This window comes from Thamnophis sirtalis, unplaced genomic scaffold (assembly GCF_051295495.1).
Source record: "Thamnophis sirtalis isolate CommonGarterSnake01/CBP01778 unplaced genomic scaffold, rThaSir2_p1.2 scaffold_6, whole genome shotgun sequence".
Lineage (NCBI taxonomy): Eukaryota > Metazoa > Chordata > Lepidosauria > Squamata > Natricidae > Thamnophis > Thamnophis sirtalis.
Window position 1 is genome coordinate 4,519,183 of NW_028261386.1, and position 17,099 is coordinate 4,536,281.

The 17,099-nt window shown below is 47.5% G+C and overlaps 1 protein-coding gene across 6 annotated transcripts in view; it reads right to left on the reverse strand.

Moving 5' to 3' along the window:
* The window catches only part of ACACA (acetyl-CoA carboxylase alpha), a 305,545-nt gene that overhangs the window by 70,588 nt on the left and 217,858 nt on the right, over window positions 1-17,099 (reverse strand). The gene's annotated exons all lie outside the window — the stretch shown is intronic.

The following is a 17,099-nucleotide window of genomic DNA, read 5'->3' on the forward strand; positions in this document are numbered from 1 at the left end:
GGTTGCCAAGCATCCGAATTTTGATCATATGACTGCAACCGTCATCAATATGACCCAGTTGTCAAGGATCTGGATGTAAACCATGTGACCATGGGATGGGAGTGTGATGTGAAAAATGGTCGTAAGTCACTTGTTTCAGTGGCGTTGTAACGTCGAACAATCACTAGAAATAAAAATAGAATAACAGAGTTGGAAGGGACCTTGGAGGTCTTCTAGTCCAACCCCCTGCCTAGGCAGGAAACCCTACACCTCTTCAGACAAATGGTTGTCCAACATTTTAAAAACGTCCAGTGTTGGAGCATTCACAACTTCTGGAGGCAAGTTGTTCAGCCAATTAATTATTCTCACTGTCAGGAAATTTCTTATTTCAATACAATACAATACAATAGCAGAGTTGAAAGGGACCTTGGAGGTCTTCTAGTCCAACCCCCTGGCTAGGCAGGAAACCCTATACCGTTCCAGACAAATGGCTCTCCAACATCTTCTTAAAGACTTCCAGTGTTGGGGCATTCACAACTTCTGGAGGCAAGCTGTTCCACTGATTAATTGTTCTAACTTTCAGGAAATTTCTCCTCAGTTCTAAGTTGCTTCTCTCCTTGATTAGTTTCCACCCATTACTTCTTGTTCTGCCCTCAGGTGCTTTGGAGAATAGCTTGACTCCCTCTTCTTTGTGGCAGCCTCTGAGATATTGGAAGACTGCTATCATGTTTCCCTTGGTCCTTCTTTTCATTAAACTAGACATACCCAGTTCCTGCAACCGTTCTTCTTATTTGAATAGAATAACCTTGGAGGTCTTCTAGTCCAACCCCCTGCTTCGGCAGAATACCCTATACTACTTCAGACAAAAGGTTGTCCAATTTCTTCTTAAAAACTTCCAGTGTTGCAGAATTCACAACTTCCAGACAAATGGCTATCCAGCATCTTCTTAAAGACTTCCAGTGTTGGGGCATTCACACCTTCTGGAGGCAACTTCTGTTCCACTGATTCATTGTTCTAACTGTCAGGAAATTCCTCCTCAGTTCTAAGTGGCTTCTCTCCTTGATTAGTTTCTACCCACTGCTTCTTGTCCTGCCTTTAGGTGTCTTCTGCCTTCTTATCCTATTCTTTGTGGTAGCCCCTGAGATATTGGAACACTGCTATCCTGTCACCCCTAGTCCGTACTAAATGAACTAACTGTTGTAAGTCAAGGATTACTTGCATCCTGAATGTCCCCGCCACAACAACCTAACCAGCCAGCCCTTCTCTCCCTCCTTCTAGAAGCCGGAGAACAAAATAACCTTGAGAAACTCCAGGGAAAGCCTGGGGGGAAACGCCACTCATTCCAGCCGAGCCCCTTGTTTCCTTTTCATCCCTCCTTCCTTTCCAATTAGCATTCTTCAGGTGTTGCCTCTGTTCATATCCACCCTAATCGTCGTGCTGAGCCACTCCAGAAAGATTCATACGATGCATTAATAATTATAATAATGCCGTTTTGCATGGCAAGGACGGCCCTGGCAGATTCAATTCTCGCCTTATGACTTTGATCTCATTTGTCATGACGAGAGACATCTGCGGGGGCCTCCTGATCTCCATCAGACCCAGGGGCTGACCGGTACCATGGGTTCAAGAGCCAGAAAAGAAATCCTTTGGCTGACAGTTCAGAGAAGACTCCAGGGATATTCCAGATTTAGGCACCGTTTTAATGTGAGGAAGAGAAAAAAAGGAGCCATATACAGGTAGGGGCGCAGTCGGTCAGTGGCTAAGACGCTGAGCTTGTCGATCAGAAAGATCAGCAGTTCGGCGGTTCGAATCCGCGTAACAGAGTGAGCTCCCGTTACTTGTCCCAGCTTCTGCCAACCTAGCAGTCCAAAATCACATAAAAACATTTATGTAGAAAAATAGGAACCACCTTTGGTGGGAAGGGAACAGCGTCCCATGCGCCTTTGGTGTTGAGTCATGCCAGCCACATGACCAAGGAGACGTCTTCGGACAGCGCTGGCTCTTCGGCTTTGAAACGGAGATGAGCACTGCCCCCTAGAGTTGGGAACGACTAGCACATATGTGCGAGGGGAACCTTTCCCTTTTATACAGGTAGTCCCTGATTGACAACAGTTCATTTAGTGACCTTTCAAAGTTACAACAGCGACATGTGACCGTCTTTCACACTTACGATCGTTCATGTCATCAAAATTGCTCGGCCACCGGCATGTGTTTATGACGGTTGCCATGTCCCCTTTTGTGACCTTCTGACAAGCAAAGTCAACGGGGGAAGCCAGATTCACTTAACAACCCTGTTACAGGCTTAACTGCAGTGATTCCCTTAACGACGGTGGCAAGAAAGGTTGTAAAATGGAGCACAGCTTACTTAACAACCCTCTCGGTTAGCAGCATAAATTTTGGGCCCGATTGTGGTCGTTATGTCGAAGGACTACCTGTGTAACGTGGCATAACATGGCTAATCCAGCCAACTGCACATTCCATTTTGGAAGCCATGTTTGCTTGTGGGGGACAAATGCCAAGTGAAGACAGGGAGACTCGCTATCTGTGCGAAATGCATTAAAAACATGTCTGTGCACGCACACTTCCAGAAATCTGTCCACCGTATTTTTCGGAGTATAAGACGCACCTTTTTCCCTCAAAAAAGAGGGTGAAAAGCTGGGTGCGTCTTATACACCAAATACAGCATTTTTGACCTCCTGAAACCCCACCCCCTTCGCAAAAATGGCTGTGCATAGCCTTTAGGAGGGCAAAAATGACCGAAAAAATGGGCCATTTTTTGCTCATTTTTGCCCTCCCCTCAGCCCCCAGGAGCACTCTACAGGGGTTCCACCACAAAACCGCGGACGACAAAATCGCGGTCGACAAAAGCGCGTATGTGACGTCATCACAGCGCGACGAAAAAGATCGAAAAATGTAAAAATAAAGCGAAAACCTTACCCTAACCCCCCCAAACCTAACCCTAAACTTAACCCTAAACCTAACCCTTAACGTAACGAAAAACCTAACGCTAACCCTTAACCTAACGCTAAACGTAACACTAACGCTCTAAACCTAACCCTAACCCTTAACCTAACCCTAACCCTAACCCTTAACCTAACGCTTACCTTTATGTGAATCGGCTTGCTGTAATTTAATTTTTATTTCAATTTTTCGATCTTTTTCGTCGCGTTGTGATGACGTCACAAACGCGATTTCGTCGACCGCGCTTTTGTGGAACGCGGTTTTGACGGGTCACGCTCTGCAAGCCTCCTAAAGGCTATACATGTCTTTTTTAAAAAAAAACAAAAAACGGGCCATTTTGGGGAGGTCTACAGAGTGCAAAAACTTTTTAAAAATTGCCTCTTCAAAATCTTGGTGTGACTTATACTCCGGTGTGTCTTATACTCCGAAAAATTCGGTATTTTTCATCAGCGATACCTTCCTCCGTCTAGGAGGGAAACAGCGCTTTCCCGACATGAGTGTTCTGTGTCACTTCTTTATTTTAAACACTATTAAACACAAAGCTGGGAGGATTACTAACACCTCAGATGACTGGTTCAAGGTTCAAAAGGCCTGAGCATCCATTTGTAGAGTTCTGCACTTAAGATGGGGGTGGGGGGAGTGGGGGAAATCAAAATTTCAAGGTAAAGATAGCAGAGGTTTTCTTGGGCGGAGGACTGCAGGAGGCCATCCCGTGCGCAACCCCCCCCCCCGCGTGACTTACTTTTCCCTGGCAGAGGGCTAGCAAAACAAACTAAAATCAAATCAAAAGGAGAAATGTTTCCCCTTTTACATTTGCGCATGCACGAAGGGACAGGAAAGGAGAAAGGGAAAGAAAAAGAAGAAAAGATGGGAAGAGAGGAAGGAAGGAAAAAGAAGAAAAGAGGGGAAGGAAGAATAGAATAGAATCTTTATTGGCCAAGTGTGATTGGACACACAAGGAATTTGGTCTTTGGTGCAAATGCTCTCGGTGTACATAAGGAGAAAAAAATATATTAATCAAGAATAATAGAATAGAATAGAATTAGAATAGAATAGAATAGAATAGAATAGAATAGAATTCTTTATTGGCCAAGTGTGATTGGACACACAAGGAATTTGGTCTTTGGTGCAAATGCTCTCAGTGTACATAAGGAGAATAAAATGCATTCATCAAGAATAAAAAGATACAACACTTAGTGATAGTTAAGGTTACTAATAAGCAATCAGGAAACGATCAATATCAATATAAATCATAAGGATACAAGCCACAAAGTTACAGTCCTGCAGTCATAAGTGGGAGGAGATGGGTGATAGGAACGATGAGAAGACTAATAGTAATAGTAATGGAGCCTTCGTGAATGGCTTGACAGCGGTTTGAGGGAATTATTTGTTTAATAGAGTGATGGCGTTCAGGAAAAAAACTGTTCTTGTGTCTAGTTGTCTAGACAAAAGGAAGGGAAAAGAAGGAAAGAGGGGAAGGAGGAAGAAAGGAGAATGAAGAGGGAAGTAAAAAGGGAGGGTCTGAGGGAAGTCCTGCCTTAGCACTTAGCACCACCACGGGTGCCCCCAACACGAGCGCCGTCAACCTGGCTACCCCCCTGCCCTCCCCAGATCTGCCCTGGAATACTATTTTAGCCCCCACTATGGAGAAAGGGTGCCGACTAACTAGACAGACTACATAGGAGAACCCCAAGATGGTGAGGGGCTTGGAAGCGAATTCCTACAAAGCATGGTACCCCACTAGGTAGCATCATCAGTGTAAGGGAGTGTGGGGTTTGCTCTCTGGTTTATATACAGTAGTTTGCCCCGTCAATGTTGGTGAGGATGTGGCATTCTCCTTGGTAGTTCCTCGATTAAGGTATTGTTTTCTGCTCGGTTGTTTGCCTGGTGTTAATCCTTGCTTATCTGAGTGTATGCGGCTGGAGGGAATGTTTCCTTCTTAGCTCTTTTTATTGTCCCTTTTGAATGGTGTGTAAATGTGGTTTGTCTCTGTGTCCCAGTTGAGGGCAAAACAGGGAGCAAAACCCACATTCAACTAACAATTAAGCTCAGAGGCCACTAAGTACACCAGAGTTTTGTTGGTGGTAGTCTTGCTCTTAGGCACTATGGTAAATAAATTCCTACCCCCTTCTCTGCTTATGGCCCTTCAAATATCTTCCCTTAGTCTTCTCTTTTCAGGCTAAACATACCATAGTGCCTACGAGCAAGACCAGATGAAGCTCAGAGTCCTTCTGAGCTTAGTTGCTTTCTTGCAGACGTTTCATTACCTGACTACATAACATAATCAGTGCTAGTGAACGTGGGGTTTGCTCCCTGTTCAGCCATCAATAGACACACAGAGACAACCCACATATGCCCACCATTCAAAGGGGACAATAAAACAGCTAAGAAGAAACATTTTCTCCAGCAGCATCCGCTCAGATAAGTAGGGATTAACACCAGACAAACCATCAAGCAGCAAATTACATCATAATCAAGGAACTACCAAGGAGAAAACCAATCCCCACCAACACTGGCAGGGCAAGTTACAGGGAGCAAAACCCATACTCCTTTACAATGATGACGTTACCTAGCTGTTGTGGCCCGGCAGGAGCCGTTGGAGCTGCCACCAGACTCCAACAGCGAGGGGTCTTATGAGTTGGCCCTGGAGGAGGTGGAGGACCCTGGACAGGGTTCCGACTCTGAGGAGGCACAGAGAGACTGGTTGGCCACCAGGTGGCGCCTGAGCCTTGGATCAGTGGGGAGGAGACAAGACTGAGTGATCCAGAAACCACCTGTGAGTTGTTCCGGGATGCACGCCGTCGAAGGGCTACTCGGCGTCAAGAACAACTACGTAATTACAGGAGGTAATTACGCTCAGCTGATGCTCATTAAGATCCTCTCCTGATTATAAAAGAGACTGCTTGTGCCACGCCCTGAAGTCAACGTTAGGGACTAACGAGAAACAAACTTGGCAGTCTGGACTGCTGCCAGAGTTTGTTTGCATTGCTGCCAAGGTTTGTAGGACTTGCTGCCAGAGTGCTTATCTCTTTGTTTATGTGGCTTTCAGCCAACGAGAGTCTGGACTGATTAAAAAACATTCTCATTTGCATTTGTTTCGGCTTTCGTTCCTGGACAGAGAAGGGGGGGGTCAGAACACCTAGCCAAGCACTGAAATGTCTGCAAGAAAACAACCTAGCACAGAGACCACCAGGGACCCCTCAGTTCAACCCTGAGCTACAAATAATCTCTTCTATTGGTCCAACAGGGTAAGCTTTGCAAAAGGAGATGCACATTTGAAATAAGGAGGGATTTCCTGACAATGAAAAGTTATGAAGCAGTGAAGCCGCCAGCCTCTTTCTTGGAGGATTTCAAACAATGGCTAGAAAGGATAGTGAGAAGATCCTGGAAGAGGAGGACGATTCTTGCCCTGGGCATGGGGTTGGACTAGATGACCTCAAAGGTCCATTCTAACTCTATAATTTTGATTCAAGTGACCAGAAGTCAAGAGTGCCTCAAAGGACCATAATAATATCCATTAGTCTTATTTTCAAAAAAAATCTGCACGGCGTTTTTCATTGAACTAGACATTTCCAAACACATTCTCTCTCAAAAATATATATTTTAATCTACACCTTGTTGTGTTTCAACTGCCAAGGTTTTGTGCAGGAAGGTTCAAAATACGGAGTCAGGTTAATATGTACATCAAACTAATGTTTGTGAAAGAGGAAGAAAAAAGATAATAAAACCCCAGGCACGTCAGACACTTCCATGTATACAGAAAGCTGCCGCTTCATAATTCATTTGGAATAAAAAGAAGGCAAACTATAATCTACTTTTACTGAATTCTGACAATACCTATGGCACGAAGTGATTGATCTTATCCCAAGCCTCACTGTGTTAAAACAAACAGCTTGTGTGTATATGTGTCTAGCGTGGGAGTTTGCAGCCGGCATTTGGATAGAAAGTTGATTTGGGGAGGGAGGGAGGGAGGGAGGGAAGGGGGGGGGGAAACAATACAAAAAGGCTCAGCAAAAGTTTAGATTAAAATTTTAGACAAATGATCCCTGTGTCCTTCTCTTCTCCCGCCCTGCGAATTCTGCCTGGGGGCTCCATGCTATTTCTATGCAAATAACAGCCTCATACTTTCTATCTTATTATATCCACCGGAGCTGCAGTGACGCGACCCGAAACATGAGCGAGAGGTAGGCAAGAGAGAGACAGAGAGATACAGAGAGGGAGAGTCAGGGAAAAAAAGAGGGGGATAGAGGGTGGAAAGAGGCAGAATGGCTGCTCGGTGAAGTGTGAAAAAATATTGTCAGGAGTGAGCAGCAAGGAAAAAAAACACACTGAGACAGAGACAGAGAGAGAGGGACAGAAAGACACACAAACACACACAGACACACAGACACACACACACAGAGGGGGGGACAGAGGGACAGAAAGAGAGAGAGAGAGGGAGAGAGAGAGAGAGAAAGGGAGACAGAGTAAGAGGAGACACAGAGAAAGAGAAACAGAGAGACAGACAGAAAGAGAAAGACACACACACATACAGAGACAGAGACGGAAAGAGAGACAGAGAGAGAGGAGACACAGAGAAAGAGAGACAGAGGAACAGAGACAGAAAGAGAGAGAGAGCGATAGACAGACGGACAGACATAGAGAGACCTAGACAGAAAGGGAGACAGAGAAAGAGAGACAGAGCAACAGAAAGAGGCAGAGAGAGAGAAAGAGAGAAAAAGACAGACAGACAGACACACATACACAGAGGGAGACAGACAGAGAGACACAGAGAGACAGACAGACAGAAACAGCGACAGAAAAAGAGATAGAGAGAGGGGGAGGCCCAGAGAGAGAGAGACACACACACAGACACACAGACAGACAGAGGGACAGAAAGAGAAGACAGAGAGGGAGACGGAGAGAGACATAGAGAGAGAGAGGGAGACACAGAGAGAGAGAGATAGAGAGAAAAAGAAAGAGAGAGTGATGGAGACAGAAGGAGAGAGAGAAAGAGAAAGAGAGAGAGAGAGAGAGAGAGAGAGAGAGAGAGAGAGAGAGAGAGAGAGAGAGAGAGAGAGAGAGAGAGAGAGAGAGAGAGAGAGAGAGAGAGAGAGAGATGGAGACACAAGAAAACTATTGCTGGCATAACCTGTTTATTCCAAAACCTCTCTCCTTCCTCTTCTTCTTCTTCCTCCTCCTCCTCCTCCTCCTCCTCCCCCCTCCTCCTCCTCTATCCTAACCCCCCCCCCCCGGTCCCCATGTATACATTGTCGTCTTTTAAAATTCATTTGGCGTCAGGGGGATCATGCACCATCCATTTGCCATCACCGTACCATTTGCATTTCATGCCTCTTGGTTTTTGATGGGCTGATACTTTGATGCAGTGGGGAGACATGGCATTATCATTATTTCAATTTTTGGAGGGGAGGGGGGGGCGAGGATGGTGAAGAGGGAGGAGGGTCAATGAGTGCGATGCAGCGTGTGCGTGCGTGCGCACAGACAAACAATTTTATACAGAGAAGCAGGAGGGAGGGAATGGGGGGGGGAAACGACACGCCAAGCTTCCCTACGCGCTTTGCAAATGCCGAAGACAAAGGGCAGGCAGAAATCTCTTGGTACAACCACAGAGAGATGTGGTTGTACTAGAGGTGCGTTCCTACCGGCGCGGTATGGTTCAGCCGAATAGGTAGTAACTCCGGTAGACACGTGACCGTACCGGTTCTATCCTCGGTGGCGCCATCTTGATTTTCTGTTCTGCACATGCGCAGAACAATCTTCATTGGAAAAATATGTAGTTTCTCCCCCCTTTTTAAATGTTGTGCGCACGCGCAGACCGTTTTAAGGGCAAATGCGCACGGGGCGCACACAAAAACTTTGGGGTAGTAATGGCGGCGGGAACCTATCCCTGGATTGTGCCACACACCCCTGCCAGAAAGACCTTCTCTCTTGGCAGTTCCCAGGTTGCTACCATGTTCCTTCGGCCAAACTGTGGGAGGGCAACTTCACACAGGTTTCTGCACTCCAATGAGGAGGAAGCGGCATCAGTACAAAAATCGGTTTCAGACATAAGATCTCCTCCCCATTCGTTGCCCACTTCTCTTCTCTTCCCTTCTTTCCGGTTTCCAGCCAAAGCTAGACTGGGGGTGTCGAACTCGATTTCATGGGGGGGGGCTGCATTATAGGAGCCTGGGGAGGGTGAAAAGATGCCCTCCCCCTGGGGGGGGGCACTCCGGAGGCTTCAGAAGCTTCCCTGAAGCTTCCAGAATGCAAAAAACTGGCCCTTCTGGTTTACTTATAGGGCCAGTTTAAGCCCTCTGGAGCCTTCAGGGCAGGGGTGGGTTTCTCGCCCCGTTCCAACCGGTTCGGTTGGAGCGGGGCCGACGGCGTCCTCGTGCACGCGCACAGTGCACGCATGCGTACTAGCGTCTGTGCGATGCTCCAGCTGCTCCTGGAGGATCGCGCAGGCGCTGTATGCGTCCTGCTCATGAGTGGAAGCGCAGAACTCGTCAAAACCAGGTAAGAAGCGCGGGCGGGGGGCGGGCCCTTCGCCGTTCCCGGAGGTTACTTACTTCTGGGTTCGCTGACCAACCGGTTTGCGGGGACCGCCGCGAACCGGTTGAAACCCACCCCTGCTTCAGGGCTTCCTGTGAAGACTCCAGAGGATGAAAAACGACCCAACGGAGAAACCCAAAGTCCGTTTGAGCTCCAGAGGCTTCAGGGAAGCTCCTGAAGCCTCCTATAAAGCCTCTGGAGCCTGGGGAGGGCGAAAAAAGCATGCAAAAAATGGGGAGGGGTTGCGGCTGTCATGCGCGCAGGCGGGGAGTAGCGTATTGTATTATGGGTGCAGCATGCCCGCGCACGACCCCCCCCCTGCGCTCCCTCCGCTTATGGCATGCGAGCCAAAAGAGGTTACCCATCGCTGCCCTATACCATTTCAGACAAATGGTTGTCCAATCTCTTCTTATAAACTTCTAGTGTTGAAGCATTCACAGCTTCTAGAGGCAAGTTGTTCCACTGGTTCATTGTCTCATTGTCATCTTTCACTCTGTCTTCGGAGTGTGACAGCCACTGCCGAATTAAAAGTTTGCTATTACTGCTCAGTCATGACTGATTGTTCGTGGCCCAATGGACCACAGCACAGCACGCCAACCCCACCCCGCATCCCATCTTCCATTGTCTACTGGGATTTCCCCAAATGTATGTTCATCATGTCGACGACACTGTCGAACCATCTCATTCTCGGCTATTCCCTTCTTCTTTTGCCAAAATTAACAGTTCAGGCTTATTCTTTAAATGGAGTGGTACTTTTTTTTGATGTTGGATGGGGTATTTGGGGGCTATTACTGTGAATATATTAGGGACGCGGTGGCTCAGCGGCTAAGACGCTGAGCTTGTCGATCAGAAAGGTCGGCAGTTAGGCAGTTCAAATCCCTAGCACCACATAACGGAGTGAGCTCCTGTTACGTGTCCCAGCTTCTGACAACCTAGCAGTTCAAAAGCACGTAAAAAATGCAAGTAGAAAAATAGAACAGCGTCCCGTGTGCCTTCAGCGTTTAGTCATGCCGGCCACATGACCACGGAGAAGTCTTTGGGCAGGGCTGGCTCTGGACTTTGAAACGGAGATGAGCACTGCCCCCTAGAGTCAGGAACGACTAGCACGTATGTGCAAAGGGAACCTTTACTTTTACTGTGAATTTCTTCCCCCCACCTTGTGTTTTCTACTTAGGTAAGAGGCTGGGGGACAGGACTATTTGACAGGGGTAAAGAGTGAGTAAATAAATGAAGCCATCCATCCATACTTGAGTTCACATCCGTATGGGTGGATGTGATACCGTGGGTGAATTATGGAGCATGTGATCACTCCAATTAGAGGCTTCTGGACATTATCTAAATCTCACCAGGAATGGACTATAATGACTCTTTGATATCAAGTTGAAAAGCAAAATAATGAGGATCATAGGTTGCTTCTGTTCCCTAGCAGATTGCTGGTGATCCAAATCAAGCCTGTTAAATTCTTCTATTTTTTTTTTTTGGGGGGGGGGGGAAGGTGACTTCCTTCTAGCCTTATACAGGTAGTCCTCCATTTATGACTACAATTGAGCTCAAACTTTCTGTTGCCAATTGAGACAGTTGTTAAGTGAGTTTTGCTCCATGTCACGGCCTTTCTTGCCAGGGTTGTTAAGTGAATCACTGCTCTTGTTAAATTAGTACAATAATACAATAGCAGAGTTGGAAGGGACCTTGGAGGTCTTCTAGTCCAACCCCCTACCTAGGCAGGAAACCCTATACCGTTTCAGGCAAATGGATATCCAACATCTTCTTAAAGACTTCCAGTGTTGGGGCATTCACAACTTCTGGAGGCAACTTCTGTTCCACTGATTAATTGTTCTCACTGTCAGGAAATTCCTCCTCAGTTCTAAGTTTCTTCTCTCCTTGATTAGTTTCCACCCATTGCTTCTTGTTCTACTTTCAGTGCCTTGGAGAATAGCTTGACTCTCTCTTCTTTGTGGCAACCCCTGAGATATTGGAACATGCCTCCACTAGTCCTTCTTTTCATTAAACTAGACATACCCAGTTCCTGCAACCGCTCTTCATATGTTTTAGCCTCCAGTCCCCTAATCCTCTTGTTGCTCTTCTCTGCACTCTTTCCAGAATCTCCACATCTTTTCTACATCATGGCGACCAAAACTGAATGCAAATATTCCAAGTGTGGCCTTAACCAAGGCATTATAAAGTGGTATTAACCCTTCACGTGATCTTGATTCTATCCCTCTGTTGATGCAGCCTAGAACTGTGTTGGCTTTTTTGGCAGCTGCTGCACACGGCTGGCTCCTATTTAAATGGTTGTCCACTAGGACTCCAAGATCCCTCTCACAGTTACTACTATTGAGCAAGATACCACCTATACTGTACCTGTGCATTTTGTTTTTTCTTGCCTAAATGTAGAACCTGACTCTTTTCACCATTGAATTTCATTTTATTTCATTTTATAGTAACACGGTTGTGAAGTGAATCTGGCTTCCCCGCTGACTTTACTTGTCAGAAGGTTGCAAAAGGGGATCGTGTGACCCCCCCCTCTCCCCCCCAGGACAGTTCAACCGTCATAAATATGAATCATTTGCCAAGCGCCTGGATTTTGATCACGTGACTGCAGGGATGCCAGGACGGTCATAAATGTGAAGAACAATCAGAAGTCAAATTTTCTAGTGCTGTTGTACCTTCGAATGGTCACTAAGCGAACTGCTGTAAGCCAAGGAGTACCAGTACCACTCAACCCATATTATGTTATTATTTTTTCTTGGTTGATGGTGTTATCAAATACAGCCATTGTTATGTTTTCTTGTCATGCTGGCTGAGGAATTCTGGGAGTTGAAGTCCACAAGTCTTGAAAGTTTCCAAATGTGGATATCCTTGCTTTAGAGTTTCAACCTAAAAGCCTTGAATGGGGAGGCTGAATCTGATCTACCAAACATCCATTCTATGGTAGTACCTGCCATAGCTGGAACTTTATGGTCTGCCATAGCCAGAACTCTATGGTATTATCATAGAGTACTAGCCATAGAGTCACAGTTCTCATGCTATGTAGTCCTGTTCCATTCAGCCCAACACTGGCTGACAATACAGATAGTTCTCAACTTCCTACCCCCCATTTAGACCCGGATTTCCATTACTAAGCATGGTGGTTAGAAATAGCAATGGCATTTAGGTTGATATACGTAGTGCTGCAGTGGCCTAGAAGTAAACCTCTTGCCTCACAATCAGGAATCTGTGAGTTCGATCCTAGGTAGAGGCAGATATTTCTCTGGGCACGTTGAGAATATATCTGCTGAATATAACTCCGCATTGGTGATAGGAAGGGCATCTGGCCAATAAACACTCAGCTCTACCCCTTAAGGGATTATGGGGTCGTTAAAAAGAGATGATGTTGACGAATGAGGCTTATATACCTCCCCATAGAGCTTTATAGCAGTCTCTGGGCAATTTGCAATGTTGAAGCATTATTTATATATTTGCCGAACAACCCGGGTCCTCATTTTACTGATCTCAGAAGGTTGAGTCAACCTTGAGCCCGCCAGGATTGAACTCCAGGCTGTGGGCAGAGTCTGCCTGCAATACTGCATTTTAACCAACTGTGTCACCAGGGCTCCAAGTGAGTCACACCCGATTTTATAACCCTTTTTTTTTAACCTCGGTTGCTAAGCAAACCACTGCAGTTGCTAAGTGAATCAGGAGATTGTTAAGCAAATACAATTTCTCCTATTAGCTTTGCTCTTTGGGGGCCAGTGGGGAAGGTCACAGATCGCGATCCCACGACCCTGGGATGCTACAGCCGTCATAAATACATGCCGAGAGCCAGAATTTGGATCCTGCGTCCATGGGCTGTTGTGAAGGTCGTAACTGTGACGACAGGTCATAAGTCACTTTTTTTCAGTGCCACTGTAACTTTGAACAGACGTAAAACGAATGCTTGTTAAGTCAAGGACAGAGGTGGTATTCAGCGGTTCGGACCGGTTCGCTGGAACCGGTAGTGGAAATCGCAGGTGGGCCTGTCCCCCACCCGCCAGCCCCAGCTCTATGCCATCCTATTTAGGCACGTTTTCAAGCTGCACGCATGCGTGCAAGCCACATGCACGATCAAAGCACATGTGCGGAAGGCCGAGCGCATGCGCGGATGGGTTCAAGCTCACATTTGCGAACCGGTAGACAAAGTAAGTGAATACTCCAGTGAATACCACACCCTGGATTCAGAGGTGGATATGGCATACATGATAAGAACATGAATGTCAGGTCTGTAGTCATATTCCCTTTTGGATCTTTGGCCTGCCACACTTTCTATTATTCTACTATGCATTTTCTATTGTGGGGAAATGGGAGCGGGGGATTGTACAAAGTTAGATGCGATGTAGCCATAACAAAAGTTTTTCTAGAAAGCCAAGGCTTTGCCTCTGCACCTCTGCACCTGACCGGAACTGGATGGGTGGAACTGCCAGCATGGCAGTGGGAGATTGGACCATGGGATGGACTTGTGGGTGTGGGGGCAAGATCATGGACTTTCAACTGGGTGGGGAAAACTGGGAAGATTTCAGATTCGGGTTCTCCCAGATGTGCCAACATGACTCTCTTTTAATAAATTGGAATAAAATAGAATAGAATAGAATTTTATTATTTGTATGCCACCCTTCTCCGGGAGGACTCAGGGCAGCAAACAATTTAAGGGGGAAAAGGGGAACATAAAAAAACGAAATACAAATAATAAAAGTAAGCAACAGTCGCACAACCATACATGTCGAGAGGGGAGGGAACTCATCACCCCCAGGCCTGCCGGCAAAGCCAGGTTTTGATGGCTTTTTGGAAGGCCCGGAGAGAGGTGAGGGTCCGAATCCCTGCGGGGAGTTCATTCCAGAGGGCCGGAGCTGCCACAGAGAAGGCCCTCCCCCGGGTAATAGCCAGGTGGCATTGGCTGGTAGATGGCACCCGGAGGAGGCCAACCCTGTGAGATCTAATGGGTCTGTGGGAGGTAATTGGCAGCAGGCGGTCTCTCAAGTACCCAGATCCAATACCATGAAGGGCTTTATAAGTTACGACTAGCACCTTGAAGCGTATCCGGAGACTGATCGGTAACCAGTGCAGCTCGCGGAACTTTGAGCAATACTTTGCCTCGGACTCTGATTTAATTTTGGATGCTATTTGGAACCCTGACACATGAGGGTGAATGTACCAATATAACGGATATCACCAAAGGCCTCCTAAAAGGCAAGTTAGAAGGAGTTACAATATATGAACGTGAGACGCAGGACTGTGTATTTAAGGTGGAAGGATAGAGGATTTCACGGGCAGGATTAGAGCATGGGACACCACTTGGAACGGGATAGTCATGGTTACTAATAATAGGCATCCTCCATGGTTCATGGAATGTCCAGGAAATGAGGCAGTAGATTGAATGCGTGGCACGACAAAACCGCACTCGACTAAAGCGCGCCCGATTAAACCGCGTCGCTGACGTCATCAACAGGGCGACAACAGCGAGCGCGGAGAAAGAAGGGCGCTTTAAATAGCCCTTTGAAAGCAAGCCGATTCAAGTTAAGGTAAGGGTTAGGGTTAGGGTTAGGTTTAGGGTTAGGTTAAGGGTTAGGATTAGGTTTAGGGTTAGGTTAAGGGTTAGGTTTAGGTTAGGTTTAGGGTTAAGTTTAGGATTAGGTTTAGGGGGGTTAGGGTTAGGTTTAGGGGTTAATTTTAGGTTTAGCGTTTACAGCGTGCTTCCGTCTCCGCGCTGTTGTCGCCCTGTGATGACATCAGCTATGCGGTTTCGTCGAGCGCGCTTTAGTCGAACGCGGTTTTGTGGTGGAACCGATTGAATGTTCAGAAGCCACTTTTGTATTCAAATAAGTATAGGATAATACGGGCTTATATGCATGGTATTACTCACCATCGGGACCTTTTTCAGTGGAGAACCCCAGTATAAAAGCCGCATGCTGCATTCCCACCAAATCACAGCTTATCCCACCCCAGCAAAGGCACAAAATCAAGATCCTTTGGGCCGAGTTGGTCCTCGGGCTGCCCAAATCTTCAGCGAGGGTCCGATCGCCTGGACTCCCGATTCTTAAAAACACAACCTGCACGAGCGATCTTCCTCACCCGCTTTTCCCCACCCGCCCGGGCCCCCCGAAACCGATGCGTCTCTATTTTCATTATTTTTAAGTGCAATTGCTTAACTCTCAGTGCTGATCCCTACGCATCAAAGGAAAGGTCTCCGTGTCCTTGAACCTTTGGCCTGGGGGTGCCACAACAGTCACAACATTCTCCTCCAATCTTTGTCGTGGCTGTGCTGCAAATCCCCGGAATCAGATTGCTACCCAAAGAAAGAAAATAAAAGTGGAATCGCGCAAGGCCCCCCCCCACACACACTCTGCCACCTGCTTCCCCTTGTCATCTTCCCCCCCCCCTCGTCTCCCCCCACCCCCACCCACTCTGCCTCCGTCTGTAATTCAAGGGCAAATTGTTTCTCTCTCCTGCTCACAAGAACCAGGCTCTTGAGCATAAATTTCAAACAGCTGCTGCCTGGGTGGTGTGGTGATTTAAGAGCCGAGGCCTTTGACTCCTGCATCCAACCCTGTTTAAAACCTAAAGTGGGATGGCTAGGAGGTTGGGGCATTTCCATCCCCAGGGGGACAATTCATTCAGGTATATTGCACAAAGGCTGCAAACAAGCCGGAGCCTCGCTTTTCTCTCTCTCTCTCTCTCTCTCTCTCTCTCTCTCTCTTAGAGAGGGGTCATTATTCTGCAGGAGCAGCGGCTGGAGAAACAGCAGGCTGGCCGAGAAGAGCGCATTGATCTAAATAAAACAGAATCTGGACCGCACAATGGGCCACTCTGCTCGCAGAAGGACCGGAGGGGGAGGGAGGCAGGGGGAAGGGCAAGAGAAAGCTTTCTGAGTCGCATCTTGTGCCTTTTCTACAAGCCTTGGGGTTTATGGGGCTGCCGAAAGGGCATCTTTGAGCCTTGCAGGATCCAATCTGGGTCGTTCGCCGTGACTGGAGGTTTAGGCTTCCGAGGTTTCGGACTCACACTGGAGCCCATCTTGGGGAACTTCTTTCTCTCCAGAATGGGTGAAGATATACGGCGTATTGATGGGGTGCCTGGATGTGTGGCAGCTTTTTAATTGTTGATTAATAGCTGGGCATCAACATTCCGATCAACAACTGTGAAAAGCCACAGGACATCCCATAAATACGACGCACACAATAGACCCGTGAGGGCGAACCTATGGCACGCGTGCCACAGGTGCCACGCGGAGCCCTCTCTGTGCGCATGCAAGCCGTCGCCGAGCTGAGCTCCACCGTGCATGTGCGCGCACCTCTCGCCAGCCAGCCAGCCGATTTTCAGATCTCTGCCGTGCATGCAGGAGACGAGCGTCCATGTGTGTGTGTGTGTCACTCGTGCATACATACATGGGGGGGCAGGGGGAGTGCAGAGGGGTGCGGTGTTCCCCCCTGTGATCCCGTTTTTGGTGCCCGGAGGCTTCAGGGAGGCCTGCTAGACCAAAAACAGGGTGCAGAGGGAGTTGCACGCATGCACAGGGGAGTCATGCGCATGCATAGGGGGAGTGCAGGGTAGGACACGTGTATGTGCAGGGGGGGGCAGGGCGCAATGCATTGTGGGTGTGGGTACGCACATGA